General features: G+C 41.6%; 1 protein-coding gene across 7 annotated transcripts in view; it reads right to left on the bottom strand.

Annotated features, from left to right (window-relative positions):
• Window positions 1-17286, bottom strand: part of NTRK2 (neurotrophic receptor tyrosine kinase 2) — a gene marked incomplete at both ends in the record, with an annotated part of 379052 nt that overhangs the window by 295370 nt on the left and 66396 nt on the right. The window lies entirely within an intron of this gene.

Here is a 17286-nt window from a genome sequence, read left to right on the forward strand (position 1 = left end):
TTTTGGTATTTCTATTCCAGAAACAGATCATTTCTATACCACTTTTGTTATTCTCTGATGGTTTGGGGGTTACTTTCAAACTATGTTTTGGCAGGTCCATTTGTATTCACAAACACATTATTAACCAGCCTGGATAATAATACTTAAAGCACAATTTTGCTCTCCACTTGGTCTTCAGGGACATTTCCACGACAGAATAAACCCTTTTCTTTTTTTTTTTTTACCCTAATACAGCATAGAAAAATAAATGTACTTTCTCTACTGAGATTATAAATAAATGTTATATCACAGAGAAATTCAAGAGTATATCATTTAATTTTTTTGGATGTGTTTTTAGTTTCCAAGATGGTCAGAATATTCATTTAAAAATATTCCTAAGAGAATTTGCAAAAAAGAAAAATTTTTTAACTTTTTAAAATCACTGTCAAAAAGAGCCGGTGACAAAAAACATTTGCTACTTACTCTTCACTCAGAACTAACTAGGTGTCTATATGAAAGCCTGCTTGGAATTAAAATTAAATTTTGATGTAATATTTAAGTGATTACAAAATGAATTTCCAAAGCCACTTTCTATGCTTTTAGTCTTTCCTTACCATACCATGTGAAAAAGTAAAATGTGTAAATCATAAAGTTTACTTGGTTCTCATTTCATTTCTGAACTCTTAGCAGAAAAATACTTAAAATAAGTGAAACTTGAGCCAAGTTTCTGTTCATGTGTTCCCCAGTGAAGAATCAAGGTTAGTCTAAATGAAGAACCAAATAAAAGTAGTCCTAATGCTAAATTAGAATTTCAACACAGTTCAACTAGAAGAATATCTATTTTAGCAGGGGAAAAATTAAGTAGATTGTTGGGCACTTCGATTCAGGGATGCTACATACTGCCATGCAGTCCATGCTTTGTACAACTCTAGGGGGCACCATTAAGACTATCATCTATGTTAATGGAACCATCTGGAATTGTGCAGTGCACAACCTGTGCAGCCACTTCTGATGAATTCATGCTAAGTTATCGATTCCAGTCATTTTCAATTGTATTTTGAGTTTTATAATCTCAAACACCACTTCAAAGTAGCTTTGAGTTACAAAATGCTAATATGCATTGTCAGAATTATTTGTAGCTGATATGACATTCCTGAGAAGGATCTTGAAAGTTGCCCTGCAGGCTGAGGGGTAATTCAGTGAATAAAGCAGGAGAATATCCCAGGAGCAGCCCTGGGAATATCATTTGCAGGACACCCACTCACCCCCTGAAAGTCCTTTCTCTTTGCAAAGTCCCTGGACCTAATGGTGTCCCCTCAAGGTGAGGATTTTCCACCCCTGCTGAAGGAAAGGTTCTATAATCCCAAGAGAGCAAGTCATTCTTTGAACTGCTCAGTAATCTGTTACTTTAGAAGAAACCACTCAGATCCTCTTCTCACTGTGCCCTCAACCTACCATCTGAATCTGCAAGGTATCCGCCCACTAGAGTCTACTCTTCACTTCTAGACCTGACTCCAGGTCCCCGGGACCCAGAGTTCCCTCAACACAGGCCCCACACACACTTTCTGGGACTAGGCAGCCTCTCCCCTACATTCGTCAGCTCCAGGCGGCCTCACCATCAGTGTGAGCTCCCTCCCTCTGACTCAAGACCCCAAGGGTGGGGTGAGGACTGAGCGAGGGCGGGTGGGCTGAGGTGTCCACATGCACACCTATCCCCTCTCATTATACCTCTCGCCATGTAGCCGGAGGCACAGGGCAGGGGCCATGGCTGGGACCAGCTCTACCAAAACCACTATGTTCTGGCTTGGAACTCCAAGAGTCTGCGAATTTGATCTTCAGACCCAGGCTTCCAGGTCATTATAAACATACATTTGCCAAGGTAGGAGGATAGAACTTATTTAACAATTCCTTAACTGGATGTATATTTTTAAAGTATTTGGATATAAGTATGTGGACCCTCATTTGTACTAGATTAACCAACCAACCAACCAAGATTGCCTGAGGCCAAGGAGTTTAAGTTTTAAAGCTGGGATAGTTCCAAACAAATCCTTGCAATTTGTCCAGGATGAGGGCTTTCCCTGGACATAGGACTTGTAGTGCTAAAATTGGGACCAGTCAGTCACCCTGATTTATTCTCATGCTCTCAGCAACCCCACATGTAGCCACTACATGATTCCATAAGAAAGTAAAAAGACTCAGGATTCAGAGCCAGATGTATCTATACCACACACATGAAAGGGCTTCAGTGAATATGACTGACATACAGGTGTATTCAGGCTCATCACAGAAAGGGAACACCCAAACACATTACTCACACAAAGCCCCAGGAAGATCCAAAATGTCGAATCAATTCAACTTAGCAAATGTCAGGTACAGAAAACTGGGGTTTGGGGTGGGATCAAAAGGAAATAGGTTAGCTCAGAATCTGGAAAACAGGTCCTTTTCCAGACTTCCGATTCATATTAGTGCATGCCTTTTCTACCAAATTCACCATCAAAACCATTAGGTCATGTCTACACTTTCTGAAAAGCACTATATTTTCCTAGTTTCATTGTCCCAGATGCATGAGAAGTACTGTCATTTCACTGTCATTGTCAGGATTAGCCAAATTTAGTGCAAGATTATGAAACTCACAGAAAGACAACGTAGGAGGAACAATAATGGTTTTTTTTTTCCTTCCCTACCATACTGTACTATGTCTGACGAGGACCTACTCATCGAAAGAAAGAAATGCCTCTTTCTGTATGAAGGTTTAGGAGGCCTGCCATGTGGACGGATGCACAGACCTGGACTTTATGAAAAGCCAGGGTCACATTACTCCAGCTGACCCCAGCTTATCAAACAGATTATTTTGCTTCTAGCAACTTCTCAGTCAAGCTAACCTCCAGTGAGGTTTACACGCCAATAGCACAGTAGTTATTAACATCATTTTAAATGCAGACACAGGAAAAAAAACTCACCATTTCCTTTTCAGACTTTTGGCAATAGTCAAATTTTGAAGATACCCTGCCATTTTTAAGTATAATTTACTTAGTTTAAATTCAGTCATTATGTACCGTTATATGCTACAGGTAGGAACCGCTGTTGGAGATAATCAGGATTAAAAGGTGAGTGAGAAAAGACAAACACGAGCTAGGAGGGAAAAAGCCAGTGAAAAGAGAATGAATGAAAGATAAATGCACTTGAGTAATGCACTTGTCGTGGAGATTTGAGAAGGATTATGTTTCCTTGAAGACTATCCAAGTAGCTCTGTTTAAGTAAGAAATCTCAAACAGAGGTAGCAGAGGTGGCCTCAAGACCTAACGCTTCATGTTGGGAATCTCCAGAATAAAATATAGACATCCTGGAACTCCCTTAACCCACTGGCATTCTGAACAAGCAGCAGACCATCTCTACCTCCACAGCTCACCCAAGAGCAGAAGCTACACCAACCAAAACCAGATGAGTGCCAATGTCTGCTTGTCTGATGTTCAAGTACTATCTTCCCAAGAGTCTGCTGAGCATCTCCAGGTGCTATACTCACTAGTATCTCGTGCTTTTTTTTTTTTTTACTAAAACAATAAGAATAACAATCATTTATTTGTCCTACTTCTTCAATTTGGGCAGTGCTTAGTGGGCTCCATGTGATGCTGACTGGGGCAGTCCAGCTGGGACTGCAAGATCCAAGTTGACTTCCCTTCCCTCCATGCCCCTCGGCTGGTATGACTAGGACAGCTTGGGGCTGGCTGGGCTTCTCTCCATATCTTCGTAATCCTCCACGACCTCTTTCCCAAGGTTGGTGTTTATCTCCAGCCAACCTAAAGTCTAGACTCAGAACTGACACAGTGTTATTTCTCCCATTTGCTATTGGCCAAAAAAAGTCAAAAGGTCAACCAAAACTCAAGGGGAGGGAAAAAGGACTGCATCTCTTTATGGTCTGAGAAGATGGGTGCAACATATTCTTCTATTTCTGTCAGTACCTCATTCTTGACCCAAGGCATGTTGTCAGGAATTATGGGAAGAGGACTAAGGTCCAGAGCGCAGCCTGAAATCTGAAACACCCCAAGTGAAAAGAGTAATGGAAACTGTATTATAACCACACACACACTCCTGACAAAGCTTCGTATTCAACGTGCAATGTCTGCACCTCCAAGACACAGATCCTTTGGGCATTTAGGCTTCTAAACATGGATGATAAAATCATTTTTCTCCCCTCAACAATATCAAACCAAAGCACTGCGCCATCCCCTTAATTCCATGCTAAATGACTTCATGCAAGGACCTGTTTACTTCCATTTTCTAATCTCATTTATAGCCGGTGAGTAAATCTTATGACTTTATATAAATCTTCATGAGAAAATCTTTATGACTTTTTAACTGTAAAACTCTACAGTAAAAGGAAAAGCACATTTGTAGGATTAAAAAAAAAACTGTGGGAAATAGGTAGCCTGACCAGAGGGTTCACTTTCCATTCTGCTCTAAAGATAAAAATAATAGTGGAGGCCAGGAGACACATCTGTTTCTTTCCTTTAAGCTTTTAGTCTCTCTCTAATGCTCTAAAAAAAATTTTTTTTAAGACTTTTCTTGCAATTCTTTTTTGCAGACTCTTTTTAGTGTGATCTTAAAAAATATTTCAAAGAATTCCACATGATAAAGGCATAGCAAAAGATTTGTTCTTTCCAAATAAACTGCCCTTGCTTTGTCAACAGTGTTTTCTAACTCAAGGCAGTCTGCCTTTTGAGTTCCAGATCCTTCTCCTCTTCCCTGTCTAAATGGCAGGCTGAACTCGGGGCCTGAAAACGTCAGGGGTTCGGACGTCTGGGTTTTCTTTCTGGATGAACCATTACTGTGCCATGAAGCACTGGGAGCCTCTTCCCATTTTCTGTAACAAAGGAGTCTTCATCCGACAGAAGAGGATAATAGCATTGGCTTGGCAACTCCTCAGGAGCTTCAGGAGGCATAATTAATTAACATTAGTACTCTTGAGACAAAAAGAGCTATTTAAGTATAAATCTTAATTATCATGATTATTATGAGTCTATAGCTGAACCATACCCTTCTCCGTTTTTAAGGCAGAAAAGCAGGTAAAACTTTCTGTCCTTTCACTCCCAGGACAAGACATGGGTCCTGACCAATGGCCTTAAGAACAAGTAGTGGGGGGCTTTATATTTTCTTAATGTGTAACATTTGGAGAAATTTCCCCACCGTACATTCTTTGGCCTAAGTACACCAAACCTAAACCGGCCAGTTGGAGGGCAATTCTAAGTGCTGTAGAGAGCTCTAGTTCATCCAGACGTCATGAATCTTTGGATAAAACAGCAAAAATGAAAAGCTGTGGGGAAAACTCTTCCAATATTTATAGTTTGCTCCTGACGCGCATTTTGCATAGGAGGCAACTGCTCCCGAATTAGGCAGCATAAGTCATTGACTCCCACTGTTTGTGTGAATGAGCATTCTTGAGCTGTGACATTCTTCCTGAATGAGTGGGCCTTAAAGGCACTCTTTATGTACAGCCTAAAGAATGGAAAGCTTTAAAACCCGGGTGTTTCATCATCTAGTGCTCTGGCTAGGCTTGTTCCAAGCCTAAAGTATTAATCATTTGAGTAATGATTTCAACAAGAGACTCCACTCTTAAGCAATCAGCGTGTTCAGGTTTACAGTAATATCTGACCTTGAAAATTCTTAGAACTTGTGCTATCTAATCAAAAGATGCTAGCAAAGGCTCCAGGTTTCTTCCTCATGGCACTCACAAGCAATCTCTCTGCCATGAATTTCTGCTTAGAATGGTGCTTAAAAGGTACCCTCACCACTCCTAATCTCCACTCAGTCTCCACTCACACATTCGTGTTAATGAAGGGACTTCTCTATAGGTGGGATTGAATTCCAGTGACATCCACATAATGGATCAATTTCATCTTAGACAAGTCTTATTTTTGACCTGTAAGCTAAATAGGATACAGCAGAATCTTTAGAGCATCCTCAGATAACCCCATGCTTTCTATGTTTGTGCCTACACTGCTGTCTCTACTTATTCACTCTCCCAAGCCTCCTTAAGCCATCCTACCTTTTGCCAAGCCCAATTAGAGTGCATCTCTGTGCACCAGCTATTCCATATGTTTATCATTATTGCTGGTTAATACCCTTGGAGAGTCAGTGAGGTAACCTCGATGGATGCCTGATCAGTTCTTTCAGTGCTCACACACCCCCCACCACTGACCCTGACTAGGTTCTGCAGGGCAGAAGCGAACTACCCTTACTACTCAAAGTGTGGTCCATGGATTTTGAGCACCATCTGGGAGCTTGTTAGAAATGCAGACTCTAAGCCCTTCTCCAGACTCATGGCATCAGAATCTGCATTTAACAGGATTCCCAGGAGATCTAATTGCTCATCAAAGTTTGAGAAACCCTGGTTTACAACTCCATGGCAAGTTTGACCAAAGCCAGAAGGCCCCAGTGGACATAAAGGATAGTAATTTTTTCAGTGAAGCGTAGAGCAAACCTGAAAATAGCATACCTAAATATTGAGGGGGGAGGGCAGCGACTGCAGAAAATATTAGGGGTAAGGGCAAGAGGTGTGTTTTGTCCCCAGTGGCATGTGTCTGGACCCCACTCCAAATGGAGAGAGGGAGGAGACAGCTTAGACACCTGAGAGAGCTCACATTCACCCACCCTCTCTAGGAGCCCAACGCTGACTTAGTTTTCTCCTGAAAGGGCCAAGTCTAGAAAGCTCATGTAGTCAGGGGGCAGAGTCTGGAGGTCCTCTTCTCTGGGCAAGCCCAAGCCTCTGGATGAGGGAGGACAAAGTCAAAGCTGAGAGAAACGTGGTTCTGGTCAGCAAGTTTCTTCCTAAAGGCTACAGAGCATAAGCACAAAGGGACGTGAGGATGGGTACCATGTCATTATGCTCTCACAACTCCCTCAGGAGAGGACCACACTGAGCTCCTCCCTATGCTGGGTCAGGTACCCTGAGGGCACTCCCAGACACGCTCATCTTCACAACCACCTTCTAAGGAGGTGCTAGAACCCTAGATTTTACAGAGAAGCAAAGCTAGGTTCAGAGGTGGTAAGAAAATCACTCAAAGCCACACAGGTCATGAAAGACAGAACTCTTAGGTGACTCAGATCTGAGTTCCAAACCCAAACCCTTCCCCCCGTGCCAACCTTCCTTTGGAATAATGAGGAGAGGGGGATAACTATGGCTAAATTCCAAGCTCAAACACCAGATATGAATGAGTCATTTGGATCAACAGCAAAAGACAGGAGTTATCTCATTAAAAGTAAAACTTTTGAGGTTCTACCTATTCCACTTAGTTTTTCTGTTCAACGGCTTCCACAAAAAGAGAACATTCGAAGGGGTGCTTAATTCTTTATTGCCTACAATTTCTGCACACCTTCAGCTGAATAGCTTTCCTTCCTGCCTTTCATGAGTAGATCCTGCCTAATAGCGGGACAGGGACATCCCTGGGAATTAGAAGCCAGGGTGAAGACCACCACAAACAGAAGCAGGGGACAGAAATGAAAGCCCAAGTGTTTCTTCATCTTTCATCATTTTATGGGTGGTTGCAGTGTTTTCTATTATTGGGAGAAAGGGCTTTGTTTTATTGCCTGTTGGTGGGTAGCCCAGCGCCCTCTGTTTGTTAAACCTCCAGAGAGATCTGACAAATTGTTCAAAATCCTAGGATTCTAGTACAACAGGATGTTAAGCAAGACTCTCCTGCCTTAGTAACCGACACCAAAGTGAACATGAGACACTCACAGGCGGAATTCACAAAGGAAATGGCTGAGAACTGAATCCATTGTCCTTTGAAACATCTGATTCACGCTGAGACTTCAAAAGGTCCCAGGGAGAAGAGAAAAAGGAAGGACTTATAAAGAAGTTTCTCTGGGGAGAAGTGTTGCCAACGTCACCACCCCACCATGGGGCTTCCACTGGCTGCGCTTGAGGACGTGTCCTGTGTTCTCTGCAGGCGAAAGGCTCAGAGGACAAGCATCTGGCTCTGCCAGAGAAGGCTCAGGCCACCTGTGGTGGTACATTTGTGTTCCACCTGTACACCCAGAAACGTCAGGACAAGGGATCACTAGGGTTCCCCGTGGACCTGATGGAGGCAGCCCGGGAGGAAGTCTGCACGGGGAGTCCAGAGGGCCAGAGGGACCCCAAAAGCACAAAGCTGCATTCCTGTGTGCTGAGGAAGGAGGTGCTTCCGGCAGCCAGAACAGAAATGCATTTATGTCGTGGGAACTGCAGGAGATGGGGCTGCAGAGAGAGGAATCTCCACAAAGGTCTCCAGGAAACAAGATGGGTGAATCGGCATTGAACACCGCCAGGTCCCAAGAGCACAGAGCCACCAGCCAGCACACTTCCCCACCCTCGGTCCCCCAAGCCCAACCCCTCCACCTCAGTAGCAAGCTCCAGCCCCCGCCCCCATGCTGCCAGCCAGAACTGGGAGGGGAGAGGAGACTGACCCTCAAAGCAAGTCCAGAGTTGGTTTCTAACTCAGAAGAGACATCCTGTTTCTCAGTTGAGATTTTGTCTGCAACCTCAAGTGACCAAAGGATTGTCTGTTACTCAACAATGAGCAGAAAAATCTTACTTGGGTCAGAGCTCCCATCCAGACCAGTGACTCTCACACTTGGCTGTACATTGGAGTCACTGGGAATCTCAAAAATGAAAAATGCCAAAGCCGGAGCCACTGAATCAGAATTGCCAGAGATGGGCCCCAGGAATGTGTCTTAAAAAATGAAATAAGATAAAACAACAATTAAAACTCAGCAGTTGATTCTAATGTGCAATATACAGTGCGATGCTACTGTTCTAGGAACCCGAGAAGATTACTCTTACTGACTAAATTGTAAAGGGCCGATGGAAAACCAAAACAAAATGAAATTAATTTGACTGTCACCAGTTGTGCTCTTCCATGTGTTAGAAAGATAAACACCACCGTTCTCTAGATTGCACTGCATATTGTGTTTTAGACATAACTCAAAACTGACCAGAGCAGAGTTCAGTTCTAAGCATGGGATCCGAAACAATCGATCTAGTGTTTGAAGTTTGGGAAAGTCTTTCCTCTCTTTCTCAGTTGCTAGCCAGGCTGCCAGTGATGATCAGATAGAAAAAGCACTGGCCTGGTACCCGAGTCCTGCTGACATCTGAAGACCTGATAACACCTGTCCCTCCTCACAGCACCCTGGCTAGGGCTGGTGTCTGGTGTCGGACTCTGCAAGGTCCCAGCACCCTGGAGAGATGTTATATGGGGATCTTTACTGCCTTCCTCCCAACCTCACATGCCATCAATGGCACCCTCTTGCCCTGGCTGATGCTGGCTCGGGGTCTCTCTGCCCCATCCTTGCTCCAAGTGGAAAGCAGAGTGTCTGCCACCACATCCCATGTTTCCACACCATGCTGTGCGATAGGCAATCGGGACTGTCACTAGGTTCAGTCAGCCATCCTCTTCCGTGCTCACCCATTTTTCTTTTATCAGGGACTTTTTATTTGTTTTTATTTCTGTTTTAATTTCTTTCAACACGCTTCATTCTCTATCTCCAAATAGCGGGTGAATTCCTAAGCAAAGGGACCATTTCACAGAAATCTCAGTTCTGAGCTGAATGAGGAACACACATGCCCAAGGACGAAAGACCTGCCATTTTAATTCTTCTGGCTTCATACAGTGATGCAACCTGCTTCACAGGGATCCCAGGCTGCCTGCTTCCTGGTAAGTCCAGAAACTCCCAGTGTGAAAAAAGGGGATCTCATCAAAACAACTAGGAAAAAAAGTAGCTGAAACTTCTTATCATAAAGATTTGTGGTAGCTAAACTTCTTGAGCAATTACAAAAAGATGATAGCAGAAATACTGAAGGGCTATAAATCCAAATGTGACCTGATGTCCTTAACTTGGAATGTACATTTATACTAGCAGGGAAATTACATATATATATGCTATTTGTCTATTTTTCTTTAGTTCTAAAGAGGGTTAAGAGGGAAAGAAAGCAATTCTAAGAAAAGCCATTATCTGTGGGCTACGGCTACAAATCTCATAAATACCCAAAAAGATTCTATCACACAAAGCCAAGTAAGGTCACACTCTAATTGGTCAAAGTGGTTTATGGCCCATACGGGCCATTTATATCCACTATCACCCGGGGCCAAGTCTCTTTCATTTCCACTTTCATTTATTACTCCTCGATAGCTGGTCCTTGAGTAAATACTTAAAAAGAAAAAAAAAATCAGACTTTTCTAAAAGCCATATTTACATTGCAGATCTGATAAAAAGGAATAAATGAACAAGAAAATGGAAAAAAAAGGAGAGAAGAGAACATCTTTATAAAATGTGGCTTAATTTTTGTTTTAGATAAATAAATATTTCCTTTTAAGGGAATATTTGAGAGACTCCAAAATATTCTTATGCCAGAAAACCATTCTTTCCTATCACTAGCTAAGTTAAAACTAACAAAAGTGATCGATAAAAATGAGGCCACAGAGATAAGAGGAGTTAAGCTCTACCAAATATTGGTACCATACAGAAATGTTCAAAAGAAAATACTTCAAAATCCTATCTAAAATAGAAGCTACTGGCTTTACACTGACAGAACAGTGCTCATATCAAAGCACACAGACCACTTCTAAAACTTTTAAACACCAGACCTTCACCCTGGAATCAAGTTCACCTCCAACTGTTTCAAAAGTCAGTTGTTGGAGAAATTCACATAAAGTCTGAAGTTTAGTTAAGAGTAACATACCAATGTCAGTTTCTTAGTTTTGACAAATGTAAGTAATGCAAGATGTTAGCATCAGGGAAACAAGGTGAGGTGTATCTGGGAACTCTGGATACCATCTTTGCAACTTCTCTTGCAAAGAGATAATAAATAATAATATTTAAAATTAAATTATAAATTATTTAAATAAATAATATTTAAAATTATTCACAAATCAAAACTTTATTTAAAAACAGACAAAAAGCACTTGTCCCAAAAGCAGAGTCTCTGGATTTAACTATAAAGCTGTTATCCCTTCAAACATGCAAGAAAAGGAACATAGCAATCTAGCAATTTACTACAGCAAATGTAGCCAAGCAACTAAATTCTCAATTAAGAGGAAGATTTAATGAAACAGACAACAACTGCCAGGGTGTCTGGGTAAGTCATCCAAACATAGCTTGTTTTACGTGCTCCTGAAAGGCTGTTTGTAAATTAAACTTATATAATTCAAATCACATTTTGAGCACACTAAGGAAGCCTGTGCATTTAAAAAGCTGTTGAGGGGCTTTTTGGAAGATGGCGGAAGAGTAAGACGCGGAGATCACCTTCCTCCCCACAGATACATCAGAAATACATCTACACGTGGAACAACTCCTACAGAACACCTACTGAACGCTGGCAGAAGACCTCAGACCTCCCAAAAGGCAAGAAACTCCCCCACGTACCTGGGTAGGGCAAAACAAAAAAGAATAAACAGAGACAAAAGAATAGGGACGGGACCTGCACCAGTGGGAGGGAGTGTGAAGGAGGAAAGGTTTCCACACACCAGGAGCCCTTCGCGGGTGGAGACTGCAGGTGGCAGAGGGGGTAAGCTTCGGAGTCGCGGAGGAGAGCACAGCAACAGGGGTGCAGAGGGCAAAGCGGAGAGATTCCCGCACAGAGGATCGGTGCCAACCAGCACTCACCAGCCCGAGAGGCTTGTCTGCTCACCCGCCGGGGTGGGCGGGGGCTCGGGCTTCGGGGGTTGGATCCCAAAGAGAGGACTGGGGTTGGCGGCATGAACACAGCCTGAAGGGGACTAGTGCACCACGGCTAGCCGGGAGGGAGTCCTGGGAAAAGTCTGGACCTGCCGAAGAGGCAAGAGACTTTTTCTTCCCTCTTGGTTTCCTGGTGCACGAGGAGAGGGGATTAAGAGCACTGCTTAAAGGAGCTCCACAGACGGGCGCGAGCCACGGCTAACAGCGCAGACCCCAGAGAGGGGCGTGAGACGCTAAGGCTGCTGCTGCCGCCACCAAGAAGCCTGTGTGTGAGCACACTATCCACACCCCTCTTCCGGGGAGCCTGTGCAGCCCGCCATTGCCAGGGTCCCGGGATCCGGGGACAACTTCCCCAGGAGAACACACGGCAAACCTCAGGCTGGTGCAACGTCACGCCAGTCTCTGCCGCCGCAGGCTCGGCCCACATCGTGCCCCTCCCTCCCCCCGGCCTGAGTGAGCCAGAGTCCCCGAATCAGCGGCTCCTTTAACCCCGTCCTGTCTGAGTGAAGAACAGACGCCTTCCGGCGACCTACATGAAGAGATGGGGCCAAATTCAAAGCTGAACCCCAGGAGCTGTGCGAACAAAGAAGAGAAAGGGAAATCTCTCCCAGAAGCCTCAGGAGTAGTGGATTAAATCTCCACAATCAACTTGATGTACCCTGCATCTATGGAATACCTGAATGGACAATGAATCATCCCAAATTGAGGAGGTGGACTTTGAGAGCAAGGTTTGTTATTTTTTCCCCTTTTGCTCTTTTTGTGAGTGTGTATGTGTATGCTTCTGTGTGAGATTTTGTCTGTATAGCTTTGCTTTCACGATTTCTCCTAGGGTTCTATCCATCCGTGTTTTTTTTTTTTCTTAATAATTATTTTTTATTATAATAACTTTATTTTATTTTATCTTACTTTATTTTATCCTCTTTCTTTCTTTCTTTCTTTCTTTCTTTCTTTCTTTCTACATTTTTGCCCTTTTATTCTGACCCATGTGGATGAAAGGCTCTTGGCACTGCAGCCAGGAGTCAGTGCTGTGCCTCTGAGGTGGCAGAGCCAACTTCACGACACTGGTCCACAAGAGACCTCCCAGCTCCACATAATATCAAATGGCGAAAATCTCCCAGAGATCTCCATCTCAACACCAACAACCAGCTTCAGTCAACGACCAGCAAGTTACAGTGCTGGACACCCTATGCCAAACAATTAGCAAGACAGGAACACAACACCACCCATTAGCACAGAGGCTACCTAAAATGATAATAAGTCCACAGACACCCCAAAAGAAACCACCAGACGTGGACCTGCCCACCAGAAAGACAAGATCCAGCCTCATCCACCAGAACACAGGCACTAGTCCCCTCCACCAGGAAGCCTACACAACCCACTGAACCAACCTTAGCCACTGGGGACAGCCACCAAAAACAATGGGAGCTACAAACCTGCTGCAGCCTGCAAAAAGGAGACCACAAACACAGTAAGATAAGCAAAATGAGAAGACAGAAAAACATACAGCAGATGAAGGAGCAAGATAAAAACCCACCAGACCTAACAAATGAAGAGGAAATAGGCAGTCTACCTGAAAAAGAATTCAGAATAATGATAGTAAAGATGATCAAAAATCTTGGAAATAGAATAGACAAAATGCAAGAAATATCTAACAAGGACCTAGAAGAACTAAAGATGAAACAAGCAACGATGAACAACACAATAAATGAAATTAAAAATACTCTAGAAGGGATGAATAGAAGAATAACTGAGGCAGAAGAACAGATAAGTGAGGTGGAAGATAAAATAGTGGAAATAACTACTGCAGAGCAGAATAAAGAAAAAAAACTGAAAAGAACTGAGGACAGTCTCAGACACCTCTGGGACAACATTAAACACACCAACATTCGAATTATAGGGGTTCCAGAAGAAGAAGAGAAAAAGAAAGGGACTGAGAAAATATTTGAAGAGATTATAGTTGAAAACTTCCCTAATATGGGAAAGGAAATAGTTAATCAAGTCCAGGAGGCACAGAGAGTCCCATACAGAATAAATCCAAGAAGAAATACGCCAAGACACATATTAATCAAACTGTCAAAAATTAAACACAAAGAAATCTTATTAAAAGCAGCAAGGGAAAAACAACAAATAACACACAAGGGAATCCCCATCAGGTTAACAGCTGATCTCTCAGCAGAAACTCTACAAGCCAGAAGGGAGTGGCAGGACATAATTAAAGTGATGAAGGAGAGAAACCTGCAACCAAGATTACTCTACCCAGCAAGGATCTCATTCAGATTTGATGGAGAAATTAAAACGTTTACAGACAAGCAAAAGCTGAGAGAGTTCAGCACCACCAAACCAGCTTTACAACAAATGCTAAAGGAACTTCTCTAGGCAAGAAACACAAGAGAAGGAAAAGACTTACAATAACAAACCCAAAACAATTAAGAAAATGGGAATAGGAAAATACATATCGATAATAACGTTAAATGTAAATGGATTAAATGCTTCCACCAAAAGACACAAACTGTCTGAATGGACACAAAAACAAGACCCATATATATGCTCTCTACAAGAGACCCACTTCAGACGTAGAGACACATACAGACTGAAAGTGAGGGAATGGAAAAAGATATTCCATGCAAATGGAAACCAAAAGAAAGCTGCAGTAGCAATGCTCATATTAGACAAAATAGACTTTAAAATAAAGACTATTAGAAGAGACAAAGAAGGGCACTACCTAATGATCAAGGGATTGATCCAAGAAGAAGATATAACAATTGCAAATATTTATGCACCCAACATAGGAGCATATCAATACATAAGGCAAATACTAACAGCCATAAAAGGGGAAATCGACAGTAACACATTCATAGTAGGGGACTTTAACACCCCATTTTCACCAATGGACAGATCATCCAAAATGAAAATAAATAAGGAAACACAAGCTTCAAATGATACATTAAACAAAATGGACTTAACTGATATTTATAGGACATTCCATCCCAAAACAAAAGAATACACATTTTTCTCAAGTGCTCATGGAACATTCTCCAGGATAGATCATATCTTGGATCAGAAATCAAGCTTTGGTAATTTTAAGAAAATTGAAATTTTATCAAGTGTCTTTTTCGACAACAATGCTATGAGACTACATATCAATTACAGGAAAAGATCTGTAAAAAATACAAACACATGGAGGCTAAACAATACACTACTTAATAACGAAGTGATCACTGAAGAAATCAAAGAGGAAATAAAAAAATACCTAGAAACAAAGGACAAAGGAGACACAATGAACCAAAACCTATGGGATGCAGCAAAAGCAGTTCTAAGAAGGAAGTTTATAGCAATACAATCCTACCTTAAGAAACAGGGAACATCTCGAATAAACAACCTAACCTTGCACCTAAAGCAATTAGAGAAAGAAGAACAAAAAACCCCCAAAGTTAGCAGAAGGAAAGAAATCATAAAGATCAGATCAGAAATAAATGAAAAAGAAATGAAGGAAACGGTAGCAAAGATCAATAAAACTAAAAGCTGGTTCTTTGAGAAGATAAACAAAATTGATAAACCATTAGCCAGACTCATCAAGAAAAAAAGGGAGAAGACTCAAATCAATAGAATTAGAAATGAAAACGGAGAAGTAACAACTGACACTGCAGAAATACAAAAGATCATGAGAGATTACTACAAGCAACTTTATGCCAATAAAATGGACAACCTGGAAGAAATGGACAAATTCTTAGAAATGCATAACCTGCCAAGACTGAAGCAGGAAGAAACAGAAAATATGAACAGACTGATCACAAGCACTGAAATTGAAACTGTGATTAAAAATCTTCCAACAAACAAAAGCCCAGGATCAGATGGCTTCACAGGCGAATTCTATCAAACATTTAGAGAAGAGCTAACACCTATCCTTCTCAAACTCTCCCAAAATATAGCAGAGAGAGGAACACTCCCAAACTCATTCTACGAGGCCACCATCACCTTGATACCAAAACCAGACAAGGATGTCACAAAGAAAGAAAACTACAGGCCAATATCACTGATGAACATAGATGCAAAAACCTCAACAAAATCCTAGCAAACAGAATCCAACAGCACATTAAAAGGATCATACACCATGATCAAGTGGGGTTTATTCCAGGAATGCAAGGATTCTTCAATATATGCAAATCAATCAATGTCATACAACATATTAACAAATTGAAGGAGAAAAACCATATGATCATCTTAATAGATGCAGAACAAGCTTTCGACAAAATTCAACACCCATTTATGATAAAAACCCTGCAGAAAGTAGGCAAAGAGGGAACTTTCCTCAACATAATATAGGCCATATATGACAAAGCCACAGCCAACATCTTCCTCAATGGTGAAAAATGGAAAACATTTCCACTAAGATCAGGAGCAAGACAAGGTTGCCCACTCTCACCACTCTTATTCAACATAATTTTGGATGTTTTAGCCAAAGCAATCAGAGATAAAATGAAATAAAAGGAATCCAGATCGGAAAAGAAGAAGTAAAGCTGTCACTGTTTGCAAATGACATGATACTATACATAGAGAATCCTAAAGATGCTACCAGAAATCTACTAGAGCTAATCAATGAATTTGGTAAAATAGCAGGATACAAAATTAATGCACAGAAATCTCTGGCATCCCTATACACTAATGATGAAAAATCTGAAAGTGAAATCAAGAAAACTCTCCCATTTACCACTGCAACAAAAAGAATAAAATACCTAGGAATAAACCTACCTAAGGAGACAAAAGACCTGTATGCAGAAAATTATAAGACAGTGACGAAAGAAATTAAAGATGACACAAATAGATGGAGAGATATACCATGTTCTGAGATTGGAAGAATCAACTTTGTGAAAATGACTCTACTACTCAAAGCAATCTACAGATTCAATGCACTTCCTATCAAACTACCACTGGCATTTTTCACAGAACTAGAACAAAAAATTTCACAACTTGTGTGGAAACACAAAAGACCCCAAATACCCAATGCAATCTTGAGAATGAAAAATGGAGCTGGAGGAATCAGGCTCCCTGACTTCAGACTATACTACAAAGCTACAGTAATCAAGACAGTATGGTACCGGCACAAAAACAGAAATATAGATCAGTGGAACAGGATAGAAAGCCCAGTGATAAACCCACACATATATGGTCACCTTATCTGTGATAAAGGAGGCAGGAATGTACAGTAGAAAAAGGACAGCCTCTTCAATAAGTGGTGCTGGGAAAACTGGACAGGTACATGTAAAAGTATGAGATTAGAACACTCCTTAACACCATACACAAAAATAAGCTCAAAATGGATTAAAGACCTAAATGTAGGGCCAGAAACTATCAAACTCTTAGAGGAAAACATAGGTAGAACACTCTATGACATAAATCACAGCAAGATCCTTTTTGACCCACCTCCCAGAGAAATGGAAATAAAAACAAAAATAAATAAATGGGACCTAATGAAACTTCAAAGCTTTTGCACAGCAAAGGAAACCATAAACAAGACCAAAAGACAACCCTCAGAATGGGAGAAAATATTTGCAAATGAAGCAACTGACAGAGGATTAATCTCCAAAATTTAAAAGCAGC

Source organism: Hyperoodon ampullatus (genome assembly GCF_949752795.1).
Source record: "Hyperoodon ampullatus genome assembly, chromosome: 6".
NCBI classification, from domain to species: domain Eukaryota; kingdom Metazoa; phylum Chordata; class Mammalia; order Artiodactyla; family Ziphiidae; genus Hyperoodon; species Hyperoodon ampullatus.